This window comes from Prionailurus bengalensis, chromosome D2 (assembly GCF_016509475.1).
Source record: "Prionailurus bengalensis isolate Pbe53 chromosome D2, Fcat_Pben_1.1_paternal_pri, whole genome shotgun sequence".
Lineage (NCBI taxonomy): Eukaryota > Metazoa > Chordata > Mammalia > Carnivora > Felidae > Prionailurus > Prionailurus bengalensis.
The window spans coordinates 63,443,562-63,459,548 of record NC_057351.1 but is presented as its reverse complement, the minus strand read 5'-3'; positions in this window follow the sequence as shown (position 1 = coordinate 63,459,548).

Below are 15,987 nucleotides of genomic sequence, written 5' to 3'. Positions count from 1 at the left end.
GATATATAACTAAATTACCCAAATTTTAGTCCAGTTTCCTAATTTGGGTATCTTCTCACAAAGAATTATTTATATACATGTACAAATAAATACTCTTTACTGTTTAATATTTTAGTTATAAAATTTTCCATTCCCAAAGTTATCAATAAATTACTGCACACCTGCCTTTCTTAAGCATGCTTATGAGTAACAGGGCTGCAGAGAAAATGAAAGTTTAAATAAAACTCAATGTTTGTGTGAAACCATGAGAGTGGAAATGAAATGTTCTACTTTTCTTTGTGACAGTGGAGGTATTACAAGACCCACAGGATTTCCCAACCTGATCCTGTTATATTGAAAATTCAATCAATTTCTAAAGACTTGGAATTTGTAGAATTCATCTCATTTCAGAAATAGTCTCTTAATGTTTTTTTCAGTCACATTATTTCTTTGGCATTATTGTCTAAATATGAGGTGACCCACTGATGTCCCTCTGGCTCTACCAGGGGACTGGAGTCAGGTGGAGAAGGAGAAGAGGAACACTGGATCACACCCTTGATCAATATCCTATATGGATTCCCGGCAGGGCAAAATCCTCCCAGAAAACACTCTTACATTCAATGGAACTTAAACAAAGGCATTTCTTTTCTAATATTAACTTTGGGGACTCTAAAAAATGTAAGGCTTTTTATTCAGGGGGGTGGTGGGTAGTGGTTGAGATGGTGACGGTGCTTGAATGGAGATGTTCACTTTTGATTTTATTATTTTAACATTATACTTAGCTTTGTCACAGAAGTAACACATACAGTAAACCCTCCAAACAAAGCAGGAGCACTGGGAATAACTAAAATAAAAAATAAATAAATAAAAATAAAAATTATACTGAGACCATACCTATCTGACACTTATTTTTGTCTTCACTCTTTTTTTCCTCTTTATTTATTTATTTATTTATTTATTTTAAGAGACAGAGCATGAATGCTGCATGTGAGTGGGGGAAGAGGCAGAGGGAGAGAATCCCAAGCAGGCTCTGTGCTGTCAGCTCATAACTCAGAGCCTAATGAGGGACTTGATATCACAAATCTGTGAGATCATGACCTGAGCCAAAATTCAGGAGTTGGTCACTTTACCAATGGAGCCACACAGGCGCCCTGTTGTTCAATCTTCTGAGCACTTTAGATGGATTATTATATCATTGAATCTCCACAGCTACCCCAGAAGACAATATTTTTACTGTCCTCATTTTATGGATTAGAAAACCAAGGGTTAACATGCTTAAATGTTTCATCCAAGACCTCACGACTAGTACATTGCAATTAAGCTATAACTTCGTACTTGTGTACTTTCAAAGTGAGTGCTATCAACCATTATTTTATTCTGCTTTTTTTTGTGGTCTTTGTTATTCTGTTTTCATTCAATCTCTCAAAATATGCACTCCTCCAAGCTAGCAACAGCACAAAAGAAAGCTGAAGATACAACTTTGACTGTAAATGTGATACTAATTTTTACCTAATTATTTTTTATAGCTTACTACTTCTTTTTAAGTCACCTTTTTCACCTCCTTTACTAATTCCCCTGCCCCTCACATCCCCTGCTCTGGCAACCACCAGTGTGTCCTCTGTCTCTATGAGCTTACTTCTTGTTATCATTCTTGTCGCTTAGTCTCCATGTATAAAGAGATCATATATGTCTTCCATATACTTCCAAAATGAGTGCTATTAACTACCATTTTATTTTGTATATCTATGTATTCCATAGGAAGGATGCCAGGCCTTATTCTAAAGAGGTCCATCAGAGTTCTGTCAAGGAAAGAAATGCAGACCAATCTAGTCTCCAAAGAAATTCATTCCAGTGGGAGAAATCACACATAAGAAATTCCAATCCCAACATAATATGTAGGAGAAAGTTATGTGCAGAAATACAGGCTGTGTCCATAAGAGCCACCTCGGTCTTTATTCTGTCACCACTGCCTGCCTCTAAATAATTTCATCTTAGATTCATAGCTCACACATTTCGAATACACCAGATATTCCCAGAAACATGTAATGAATGGATAGAAAAAGCTAGGATTTCTTCTCCCCTTGAAATATATGCAGAGCTACCATTCATTTCCCTCCTGCTCTTCTTCTGCTGAATTCCAAGATTGAGTGAGATTTTGTAACTTGCTTCCAGAATGACTGGAAATGGAAATTAAGAATGAAAATTAAAAGTTTTCAATTTCATCTTTTTTTTCTTTCTTTACTTCTTTCTCTATGTTAGACATACTTTTACCTCCAGTTCTTTCTGGACCTCAAGGACTTTCATATCTAAAAGCAGGAAGTAAGAAAGGTGTGGGACGGAGAGAAAGAGTAAAGTTTCTTTATTCCAGTCAACACTACCTCAAACAGAGGTAAAGTACACTACTTTTTCTCTCATCGTAGTCACTGCCTCTTTAAGGCAAAAATAATGAATTTGACACATCTCATTCACTCCACTACTTCTATGAGAGGTTGCTTAGCAACCATAGGACATTGGTGAGAGGGAGATGTTAGAGCAGGTTGCAGAAAGAAGGAACTATCATTAACTCTGCAGATGTTAAATATGATCCATCCCTTATCTTCCTTTCTCTCATGTTACCTACTGGTCAGTTCAGACCCAGAACTCGGGGGTCACTATATAGTCCTTTACCCTTCAAGCCAGTGATCTGATCAAACTAAAGAAAAGAGATCTTTCACAGAGCCGAGGGACTTTTATGGTTACAAATAACAATGACCTGTATGAATATCATACCTCTTATTTTTCTCACATTTTTCAGGTGAGAAAAAAAATAACTAAATGAAAAACAAAATATTTCAGTAGTTTCAGTGGCTAATTTTCACTTTGCAGTTGGACCTATCCTCTTGCACATAAAATAGACTTGACCTCATTAGAAACTGATCCTATGAGTTTTTGAGTCCATGGGATAACAACATTGGACTATTTCTATGATATCCTGATTCTGCCACAGGATTCTGTTTTTATTGTTTTATATATTTAATGCTCTGTACACATCAATAATTATCATTAACCTTTATTTGACTATTATCGCTTGATGATTTCAAGTAGTTCTACTTTTTAGTTATGGAAATAGTCAACTTATTAAAACAATTCAAAGATCATAAAGTCTGGGAGATCAAACTTACTTCATAAAATAAATGGTAACCAAGAGCACACATTTTATTGTGTATTTTCTATGTACCAGGCTCAAGGCTAATTGCATTAGTAAAGTATTCCATTTAATTCTCATAGCAACCCTTTAAAGTAAGTCCTATTATTTTAGCCACTTTTTCAAAAAGAAAAAACGGTTTACTATCTTGTTCAAGATCATACCATTTTCAGTGGTGGAATGAGTGATTGAGCCTAAATCTGTTCACCCCAAGAAGCCAAGCAGAGAGCCCCACTGCCATGCTATCTTTCTAAATGTTGACTGCTACACAACTTATTCTTCTAAGATAATAACAAAGGAAGGGAGGGAGGGAAATATATTATTACCTGGTAAAACCATGCCTTCATCTTCCAATAATCATCTAGAAAATCATCATCTTACTTCTAGGTGATTGAAACAGGACACATAAGTGTGAACACATAAAAAAAAAAGATATTTATGGGATGATTAAAAAAAAAACCACGCTGTTTGTTTGTTTTTGTTTTTTAGTCAGAACTAAATTCAGATCGGGTCTCTACCTAACTGTTTCCACAGTTGGGCTCAGTTTTTTAATCTTTCTACACTTCAGAGTCATAATCTATAAAATGGAGATTGTGATCCTAGCTTTGTATAGGCAATTGAGATTATAAAGTAAAATTGCATTCTTCATGTCCTATGCATATAAGGCATCAAACACATATTGGTTAATATTATTTTTAGAAAATGAAATTATGGGTAAATAAGGATCTATGAAAATCTTAAATAGGACAGTAAGTAATCTGTGTTAATGGTATGAGAAATCCACAAAACCTGTTTATGACTGATTTCCATGGCTCTGTAATCATTGGCTCTTATGTCATTTTCTAAAAATTGTATAACCAACTCTTCAAATCCAAAAAAAAATCTGTGAACACAATAATCATCCCTTCTTAAGAGCACACCTTCTGTATGGAACACACTGTGCTATAGTCTATGTTCAATTCAGGTGCAAATACAACAAAGGGCCTTTCATGGAGGATTATAACAGAGAGAAGGCACACACACAAGTAAATATTACAAGACAAACAAACAAAAGTGCTTAACTGAGTTTATTTAGAGAGGAAGGTTCCACTTCTGGCTGACATGTCAGGAAAAAGTTCCTGAAGGAAAGAAAATGTGAACGAAGCCTCTTTAGTGGGCATTTGTAGGTGATTTGGTGGTGGTGATGGTGGCTGTGGTAGTGGCTTTTTGCCCCCTCCATACAGCAACAACTTTTCCCTTCTGCGTAAAAGGGTCTTATGATCTTATTTTTATTTAGGGGACTTGCTCTCCCTCAGTTTCAGCCGTGATGATCTGGTGGTGCTGACGCCATCTGGTTATGTGTAAGCAGCGGGCAAGATCTGCACCAGTGCGAGAGTCCATGTTCCAGGCCATGATATTGAGTTCAGGTATAGACACATAATTCATGACAATCAGACCACTGAGACTCGCTCTGGCTTTGACCCAATGGAAAGCTGCCTCCCTCTTCTGTATGACTAGTAGTATCTTCCTATTGCTTGACAGTGTTTCTATGTCTAGAATCTACTCTCATATCCCTACTGTTGATGACATCATTTAAACACTGAGCTTAGCCATGCTTGAAGCTGAGCTTCCACCTTTGGACCTAACTGGTTTTTATTTTATTTTATTTTATTTTATTTTATTTTATTTTATTTTCTTACTGACTTATTTATTTACTTATTTATTTAAGAGAGCAGGGAGTATAATCAGACGAGGAGCAGAGAGTGGGAGGGAGGGAGAGAGAAGGAGGGGGGAGAAGGGGGGAGAGAGAGGGGAGAGAGAAAGGGAGAGAGGGAGAGAGGGAGAGAGAGAGAGAGAGAGAGAATATTCTTTAAGAAAAAACACATTTATTTATTTTTAAGAGACAGAGGCAGAGGGCAGGCAGGGGAGGGGGAGGGAGAAGGAAACAAAATCTGAAGTAGGCTCCAGGCTCTGAGCGGTCAGCAAAGAGCCCAATGTGGGCCTCAAACCCATGAACCATGAAATCATGACCTGAGCCCAAGTTGATGCTTAACCAATTGTGCCATCCAGGCACCCTGAGAAAGAGAGAATCCCAAGCCTCCTGACTCCAGCAAGGAGGCTGACATGGGGCTTGATCTCACGACTATGAGATCATGACTTGAGCCAAAATCAAGAGTAGGATACTTAACCGACTGAGCCACCCAGGTGCCCCTTAACCTGTGTATTTTAAGTATGTAAGTCTATATGTATTTTTCCCTACCCATTTTTATTTTTTTAATTTTTTTTTTCAACGTTTATTTATTTTTGGGACAGAGAGAGACAGAGCATGAACGGGGGAGGGGCAGAGAGAGAGGGAGACACAGAATCGGAAACAGGCTCCAGGCTCTGAGCCGTCAGCCCAGAGCCCGACGCGGGGCTCGAACTCACGGACCGCGAGATCGTGACCTGGCTGAAGTCGGACGCCTAACCGACTGCGCCACCCAGGCGCCCCTTCCCTACCCATTTTTGTTGCTTTTGTTTTACTTTTTGTCAGCAGTGATAAAGAACCTTGCTTATATTCATAACTGATAAAGTTTTGAAGAAGAAGTAAAATTTCAGCACATAGAGTGGAGAGAGACATATTGGTAGTGGAAAAAACTGTAGGCAAGGGCATAGCCTGGGCAAAGTGTCCAGGGAGTAGCAATGTCAGGTCACCAACCTGCTCTTCTGTTAGCAGCTGGAAAATTTACTTCCCTTCAGGACAAAAGCTTTAGGTTGGCTTCCTCACCCCAGACAACTCCTGCTGCCTGAGCTACTCAGACCTGCTGAGCCGTGTCCCCTTCCCCTGGTGAGGAAGAACGTGTTCAGTCTTGTCACTGACCTAAAAGACTTCCATTGCCATGTGGTTTAGTGTCAGGGACTTTTTCTGCAATCTCTAGGATTCTGGCAGCAGGTTTTTCACATGGTTTTCAGCCTTTCCTCTTTAGCCATCTGGACTCCAATGAAGAAGAGAATTCATTTAGTGTCGCTGCATAAAAAGGCAGCTGTGGTCCTATCAGATAGCCTCATAATATTAATTAGATGTGATGAATCTTTTATATTCACGTTAACATGCTAAACCTGAAAGGGGCTGGGGACATGTTCATTCCCCAGCAAACAACTCTCAGGGAGAGATGGAAGGAATGACAAACACCACTGGCAGGAGCACGAGGATTATTTTCTTATCGAGATATTTCCTCCTGCATACTTATCCTAGAGAGTTTGGTGAGGGGGTAAAGCAAAGTGTATTTACTTAGAGAGAGGGAACACAGACTCCTGTCTACCAAGTGGCAGTTCACTGCCTTTCATTCCTCCCTAAGGCATCAGCCAAGGGTATTGATAAATGGCCATATTCCATAACTGGCCATTAATGGAATGCCTTTATCCTCCCTGTTCTGAGTCAGAACCTGACCCACTCATTAAAGACCCAGCTCTATCTCACCTCTCTGGTTTGGTCTTCCCCAAACACGTCAGCTCCTACAGGTGGAGGGAGCAAGGATGATGTGTCATGCATAATCTGTCTTCAATAACACAGTCATTGGTAAATTATTCCTATTTTTCATAAATTATAGCCTACAGGAACATCATCCTTACTGTCTTTGCTATGTACTTTATTTATCAGGAGAAATAGGGGGAGGGCCACCATGAACATGGTCAGAAATTGTAGGCATGCATGGTCAGAAAATCTCCTTTTCTATTTTCTATGTCCCAATCTCATAACAGCTCTCTCCTCCACTCCTACCCCCATGTCCCAGCTTTCACTTGAACTGCAAGAGCCTCCTCTATACTATTGTCCGTCTCTCCACTCTGGACTCTAACCTACCCATAAACCCCTCCAGTGCTTCCAAATGTAAATGGAATCATGCCACACCAAGGCTTATAACCCTCCAATGACTTGTCGATGTATTAATAATAAGACCCTTGTCCACCTGCTTCTCTATGATATGCCCTAGCTATCTCATACTCATTTCCCACCCATCTGCCCTTTGCTCCTTCATTTGCTCAGTAAACAAAATGAACTTCTCATTATTCCTTGAACACATTAAGTAACTCCCAGTCTAAAGGCTTTGCACTCACCATCCTATGAGGAATGTGTATTCTCCAGGCATTCACATTGTTTTCTCCCTCACCAAACCCAAGGCTCTACTCATAGACCAAGTCCTCAAGGAAATTTCTGACAATGCTATTTAAAATGGCACCTTCAGGGGTGTCTGAGATGCTCGGTTGGGTAAGTGTCCGACTTTGTCTCAGGCCACATCCTCACCATTGGTGACTTTGAGCCCTGCGTTGGGCTCTGTTCTGACAGCTCAGAGCCTAGAGCCTGCTTCAGACTCTGTGTCTCCCTCTGTCTCTGCCTCTCCCCCTCTTACTCTCTCTCTCTCTCTCTCTCTCTCAGAAATAGACATCAAAAATTCTTTAAAAAAATTAAAAAATAATAATAAAATGGCACCTTCATTTACCCCAAGGATACAAAACTACAGATTTGAAGGGGTAGATGGATCCAAATGTTTATAGCAGCATTATCAACAATAGCCAAATTATGGAGAAAGCCCAAATGTCCACTGACTGATAAATGGATAAAGAATATGTATATATTTATACCACATATATACAATGGAGTTATTACTCAACGATAAAAAGAATGAAATCTTGTCATTTGCAAGGATGTAGATGGAGCTAGAGTATATTACTATTAAGTGAAATAAGTCCATCAGAGAAAGACAAATATGATAGGATTTCACTAATATGTGGAATTTAAGAAATAAAACAGACAAACATATGGGAAGGGTGGGAGAGGAGAGAAGGAAACATACAACAAGAGACTTTTAAGGATAGAGAACAAACTGAGAGTTGATGGAGGGAGGTGGGGGGTTAAATGGGTGACGGGCATTAAAGAGGGTACTTGTTGTGATGAGCACTGGGTGTTGTATCTAAGTCATGAATCAATGAATTCTACTCTGGAAACCAATATTGCACTGTATGTTAGCAGTTAACTAACTGTATGTTAACTAAAAGGTAACCAATTTTTTTAAAAAATAGTAATAAAATAAAATGGTATCTTCACCACTCATTATTCCTTTATCATCAGGGAAGTCAGTATTACTTGAAATTATCTGACTATACAACTGTTTAATCTACCTCCCCCACTAGGATATAGGCTCCATGATGGCATGGATATTGTAAGGATTACTACAATGTAACAGCACCTTGAAAAGTTTTTGGACAAAGTAATTATTCAATATTTATTGTTGAAGAGCATCCAGCATAATTTATCTATTTGAAAGCCAATAATGTGTTTAGCATGTAATCGTCAATTGTGTGTTCCCTGGAGTAAAATAAACAATGGTATACAATTATGACCATCTATTTATAACAATAACACTGATGCTTAGAATAACATGTGGAGCCCAGCAAACACTATATAAGTATATACATATGAATTTAATATGTAATACTATATAATACAAGTCTCTAAGGGAGGTACTATCATTTTCCCATGTTAAATGTATGAAAACCAAAGCACATGTAGTTTAAGGGATTTCCCCAAGATCATGGAGCTAGTACAGAGGAAAACCAAGAGGTGAAGCCACGTAACCTGGCTCCAGATTCTAGAATTCTCACTAGAAGGCTATATTCTTTCATATTACTAAATTGTTTAGCATAGATAATGCTATATAGGACAGTGATTCTATCAATAGTAATTAATCAGCTATCATCTTTATTGTTCTCTTTACCATCTCTTCTTATAAACCCAACCAAGATAATATGCTTGAGCAATACCTAGGTCTTCTGTAACCCCACAGTGCTACACACATAAGATGTGCACAGTAAGTATCTGTGGATTGTTTAAAATTCAGATACTCTAGAGGGACTGAATCTTAACAGCTACTTAGCCTGTATCTTTATTGACTCCTAGTTAAGAGCAGAATCCTTAAAAAACAAAACCCAGAATAAGCACCTAATGGTAGTAGAAGAAGGGGTATGTGAATACAGAAGGGAAGAGAGGTAAGCACTTAGGTCAAATTTGATGTGCTTTAAATTTTGCTCTTGGAGTTTCATATTTTATTTCTCTCCCTTTCCTTTTTGAGTAAACACAAAATGGGGCAGACCATCTCTTTTAAAACAAATGTATCTGGAGTCAGAGTTTCTGGAATAGTAGAAAACACTGCGACCAATTCATATTTATGCATTAGCACCTTCTCACACTTCTGTGAACTAGGAGTCTGCCTCCATTATGGATTTTTCACACTACTGCATTTTCCTGTGACAACACCATGCCAGACATCAACATTATGCGTATTTTCAAAATCTATTTTGAGAACGAGTGGTTTTTCATTGAAAATGTTAGCAATAACAAATGCTCAATAATCATTATAGCTCTTTCTTGCTGAAATATCTAAAATGGTGACATAAATTGAATTAGTCATTGATAATAGTATTCATATTATGTTATTTGACCTTTCCTATTTGGCATAAGGTTATTTTTTTTAGAGCAATTGCAATGGCATTTATTGGACAATTCAGAGCTCTGTTAGAGCTAATTTTAACCTTTTCTCCTATTTAAGCAGTGTGGATAAAATGTTTCTTCTTGGAAGCTACTTAAAAGTTTTCCAGTAGATTAATTCGCCTTCCTTCTTCTGTGAGCAAATATTATATTCTGTTTAGGAGGTCATGAGTCAGAGATGTGGAGATCTAAACTAATGCCGATGTGAAAATTTCAGCTATGACCCCAGAAATCTTCCTCAAAATGATTTGCCTCGATAGTTGGAAAAGATATCCAGGATAAGAACTGAATTCACCAGCAAGGACCTCTTCGGTTGCCCCGAGCTTCCTTGTGATTTGCAGAAGCAATGCTTTTTTGTTTGTTTGTTTGTTTGTTTATCTGTTTATTCTCCCTCTAGATTTCTTATTTCTCTTTCTCTTTCTTACCCTATCCACAACCATAGTCCTTGGGATTTTCCTCCTTTCTTCCCTTCACTTGCTACCTTCTCAGATAGAATGAACTTTATAAATTCTAACTTGACTCCTCTCCTCTGACTTAAGCCGAAGAAATAACATGGAATACACAAAGTTTCACCTTGAGAATGCTAGATTAAAAAAAAAATAATAACATTGTTAGCTTTAAAAAAATCAGCTAAGTGTTAAATACTGAGGTAAGATTATATGTGCATGTTTTAGATATTTGTGTGCATATATACGTATATATACACATGTCGATATATATGTAGACACACATATACAATACATATGCATATTTGTACACATATATTTATCTTGCCTTGCCTTTGTGAATGAACAAAGCCTAGTCATGTAGTACAATTGAGACAAGGAATGCCCTCTTTAAACACCCGGGGCCTTCTCTAAATCGTGCCACCACAAATGTTCGATTGAGTCAATTTAGTGAGAAAATCAGGCAAAGCAGCTATTTCACCATACAGACAAAACATAGGCTAATTAACTTTTCCCACTTAACTTGTTTGGTATCATATAGACTTGATTCTGTAACAATAAGCTAAGAGTATATATAGCCTGTTTGATATTTACCAAATGGCTATTTCAATCCTCTGAAATTCCGTATGTTATTACGGTAGTGTAAAGCTATTTTCCAGTGAAAGTTCTATTGCATATCATTGTTTTCAAGATGGAATGCACAAAATATTAAGTTGTGTCTTAAAAATACGTGACTCTCTTGATATATACCTGTGAGTATTCATGTTCCTTCTCAGCTCCATCAGGCTAAGAGCTCCATTTGCCTGACTACATATTGAGATAGAAATCTATACTCCCTACCTTGTATTTTTCATCTCCCATTTATTCCTTAGCCTACTGAAATCTAATTTCTTCTTTCATCATCCCCTCCAACACGGCTCTCTCAAAGGGTAGCAAGAATCTTTGAATTGTCGGATGCAATGGCTTTTTCTCAGCCTTTATCTGGATTCAAGTCTACATAACTTGACTGTTGGAGTACCTCTTGTGTGAAAATCTGGCATTTATGGAATTGCTCTCTTCTTTTCCAGTTCTGCGGACAATCTCTCAGAGGCTTACACTGGTTCATTTATCTCAACCTGTTCCTTAAGAATAGGTGTCAAGATAAAGTCCTGTTCTTTTACCTTCATCTCTTCTCACACAACACCATTTTTGTTCATAGCTAATGTTAGCCATTTCTAGATATGAAATCTCTGCCTATGTGGGTAGCATGACAAATATAAACCTTCAGCCTGGATCTGTCTCTGAACTACATTTGTAGTTTTGAACTGCCTGCTTGACATTGCTATCTGGATATCCTATGGACACTAACTATGCTTGTATATCAAATCCTTTATCCTTTTTCCCCAGATGTGATCTCCCACCTATAAAGGGTAAATAGATATTAATATGCTCTACATTAATTATACTCTTAAGAGTTAACACATACTGAGTCCTTCCAGTATTTTAAGAGCTTTATATATAACACCATTTAATCTCTGCAGCTACCCTTCAAGGTAAGTTCTATCATTATAATTATTTTTAATGAGACACAGAAAGTTTTCTAAGGTCATCCAGCCAGATAGTAGCAGACCTTGACTTTTACCTCAATCTGGCTGAATGTGTGTTCTTAAAATCTACACTATTCTGTAGAAAGATGGGGAAGGCAGAGGGAAAAAGAGGAATAAAGAAAGACTCCCACTTAAATAAAAAGTTGGCAGAAATATACTATTCATTGCACTCTGATTTTCTGAAGTGGAACTGAAACTTTATTTATTGAAATCTATGTTGATATATTCACTATGAGTGATTTTGTATTGAGTGACATGTGTCTCAAACTTTTTGTTTAATTGTTGTACCTTTCTCTTTGAACGGAAGCCAATTTGATATCCATTTGGCCTCCATATCAAGAAAATATGTTATATACATTAGCTTTCCTCATTTTTAATTCTATTTATATATAATTGTAGAACTTAAGAGCTAAAAGGGATATTAGGAGTCATCTAAGAAAATCTCTTTACTCTATAAAGGGGCCTAGAGTGTTCAAGTAACTGTCCACAGTCACAGACTAAGTTCGTGGCAGAACCAGGAATACAACCCATATCTTAAAATATCCAGTCCGTTGTTTATTCTACTGTGTCATATATTTTTTCATAACATATGTACTGCTTGAGAATAATATTGTTTTTAGTGTTTAAGGTCCTTATTCACAATTTGAACCTTATGCTACTTTACACAGAGTTTTATCCTTTCTTAATCAGCACTTGTTGGACATCTCCTATATGCAGAGATTTGTTTTAGTATTTCCATACAGCTCTTAGGACGCTCTTTGTTTGTGAAGAGCATGTACAGGTTTAGGGGAACTCAGCATGGATTCTTCTAACAGCCCGGGCTGAGATGTCCCTTGGCTGGGCCCAGGAGAAGGGACCTCATTAGAGAGAATAGAGTTAAGTATTTGGGGAGACAGCATGTTCAGTGTGGCTGAAAAATGAGGCGGGCGGGGCGGGTGGGGGAGAGAGAGAGTTCAAGTTGACACCTGTAGCGCTTCTATGCTTGAGTTATTCCCAGATGGTGCAAGTACAAAGAATGGGCACCATCACGCCTGAGGAGAGAGAACCATGCATCAGTAACTTCTAGCTGGTGGCCACCATGGCATGGCTAAGGCACCCATTCTTCAGAACCTAATATGAAAGCAGTCAAACATTCTGCATCTCATATACCAGATAATTATCCCCCCCTCTAATAGTGTGTGCCTTTGGTCTGTACAGATTATAACACAGGCAACTACAATTACCACCTGATTTTCTTTTCAATGCAACATTGCTTTATCATGGACAAGGTACACAATGTGCAGAACCATTTTATGAATTTCCTTTCATTTAATCCCTATAAGAGCCAAAGACCTGAAGTAGGGCATGAGCTATTACTCCATTTACAGATAAACAAATTGACTGAGTCATACACTAATGGTTAAAAAAAGCTGACTCTGGCTCCACCACTAATTAATTCTAGCAAACCACTTACCTCCTTGGAATCACCTCTTCTTTTCAGGGTGCCTTTTTATCCTAACATTCTGAATCTAGGATTCCCAAGTAGATGGTATGGTTGTGATATTCTTTTTTTTAATGTTTATTTATTTTTGAGAGAGAGAGAGAGAGAGAGAGAGAGAGTGCAAGCAGAGGAGGAGCAGAGAGAGAGGGAGACACAGAATCTGAAGCAGGCTCCAGGCTCTGAGCTGTCAGCACAGAGCCCAACGTGGGGCTCGAACTTGCAAACTGTGAGACCATGACCTGAGCTGAAGTTGGACACATAATGAACTGAGCCACCCAGGTGCCCCTGACACTTTTATCCATTCCCTCTATTTTTATTTTTTGGGGGAGAAAGTAAAGACAAAGGTCTAACAATGTTCAAAATTGTTTGACACTATCTAATCCTGGAGTTCTTGTCCAAAGGCAACATACTCAAGACAGGTGAGCATTTCATTCTTTTCCTGAGAAGAAAGTCAGATGGAAACACCAAACCTTTGTTTTGAAGCTATACTTACAACTAGGGACTGATTTGTGACCAAGTGTCTGCAGGCATTTAGAAACATAATATTTAGAGCTCCAACACTGTTCTTTGCTTCTCCAATCTGGTTTTAGTACTAGATGAAAAGAAAAGAGCCATTTTGATAGACTATAGGTAACCTTACCCACTTCTATTCTAACTATTGTCCATATGCAAATGTCAATGTTACCAGGTAATTGTAACACAAATATAGCTTTTTATAGCCTTTTTTTTTTTCATTTACCTTCACATCAAAACCATGCTTTTTAGTGTCCTCTCTTCTGGCTACATACTTTTACAACTAGTTAATGCATTGTAACCTAGTCTGCCATTCATCATTGTTAGACATTTTTTTTTCAACCTCTTTTCAGTTGTTATCGTAAACAGTCCTGAAATGCCTATTTTCATATCTATAGAATACACGGTCTTTTGTAACAGGAGTTTCCTTTAAGTAAGTTCCCCAAGATGGAATTAATGGGTCAAAGGCAAGCAGCATTGTTACTGACTTTTAAATATATTATCAAGTTTCTTTGTAAAAGCAATATAAATAATTCAGAAATATGAATTCTCACTAAAGAGTAGTTATCTAATTTTGCTTGAACCATAAGCAAAATTAGAAATCACCAAAAGCTGAGCGTTTTCAGGAAAAGGGAATGCTGTTTTCTTTTCTAGTCATAGGGAATCGCCATAAGGTCAGTTACATATCACTTAGTGTCCTAGGTAGAGACTCATTCTCTAGGTGTAATAGTAAAATGTGGTTAATTGACTTACCACTACAAGTTCATCACGATAGGAAGTAAGAAGTGGAGAGCTTTGTTTTGTTTCTGTTCCCATGAAAGTAGACTCTGTGACAAAGACTTGGGCAGACTTTATCTGAGAGGCAGTCTCAGGAAGCACAAGTTGAGGGAATGGTGACAGAGGAGCCAAGAAAGGTATGTTAGTGTGTGAATGATGCTTTGGGACCAGGCCTCCATCCCCTCTGGGAACATTCAAGTGTCTTGAAAGATGAACTATGCAGTTGTCCCATAGAAGTTGGGGGAGGCGGGGTATTTGCTGATGAATTTCAGTCAGGTTGCCATTAGTGTGCCAGAAATCCAGCACTTTCAGGGTGGCCTGCTCCCCTAGACCTGAAGAAATCTGTCAGTCAAAAAAGCAAACATACAGGCCCATGTGGTAAGAAGCTATCAGAGTGTTCAGGAAAGATCCACTGAAGCTAAAAGTGAGATTAGAGAAGGCAGTGCATGTGGGACAGGTCATGGACAGCAATGCTACATATCTGAGAATAAAGACCTCCTACTAACAGTGTTCCACCAAAGGAAGAATGGATCTAAGAGCTGTGCTCATTCCTTTGGGTGTTTACCAAGGCTAAAGAAAGTTTCAGGCACTGTATTATGGTCAAAAACATAAGATCTCTTATACAGTTGGTATAAATGTTAACAAATCGATTAAGCCAAAGACTCAGTAATAACATATAGTTATTTTAACTCAGTTAACGCAGAATGAGATATTCTGGCTAAATGAATTTTCAAGTTTGACAAAAATACCTACCTACCTACCTACCTACCTACCTAATTCTGGTTTTACTTGATGAAAATAACTTTCCACAGTCAGAATTACTTTACTTGTTTCAATAAGAATAGTTCAGTAAATGTGAGTAAATAGTTGTTTGATATTTTGGAACTTGTAAAACATTGAAATAACCTTTCTGAGATGTTAATTTTCCTGATCCATGGACTCATGTTAGAAAAAATTGTATGGGAATATGAGTAGAATGTGAATTGAGTCTACATACTCAATTGAGGACATACACTCAGTTTTTTAAATATCCTTAACAAATCTTTATTTATTGATTTTTATAAAATTTTTAATAAGAAAAATGTACAGATATGAGAAATCATCCTTTTCCTATTATACTCCTTTAAGGTTTTATCCTAAAGTTAATAATACATGGAAATACTTGCAACTTCAACTATTCTCTAAACAGGTGTCCAAAGATAAATTAGAACAGTTAGTAGAAATAACGTGAAAGAAAGAGGATGGTTTTTTGGGCTTGAGCAAATTAAACTAAAAATGTGCAACACATTAGAAAAAAAAAGATAACTTTGTCCAATAGAAGAGAGATTAGTCCCAGAATAATTATACAAAAATCATAATCACAGGAGAAAAGTTGGCTGTGCCTCTCCACACTCCACGAGGGCAGAGGGAATTTAAACCAGTGAAATGTTGAGTATTGCATGGCTGTTTGAAAGGCTATCCCTGCTGTGGAGATGGACAGATCAGGCTGTTTTTGTCTCACAGCATTAAATCTAAAATCA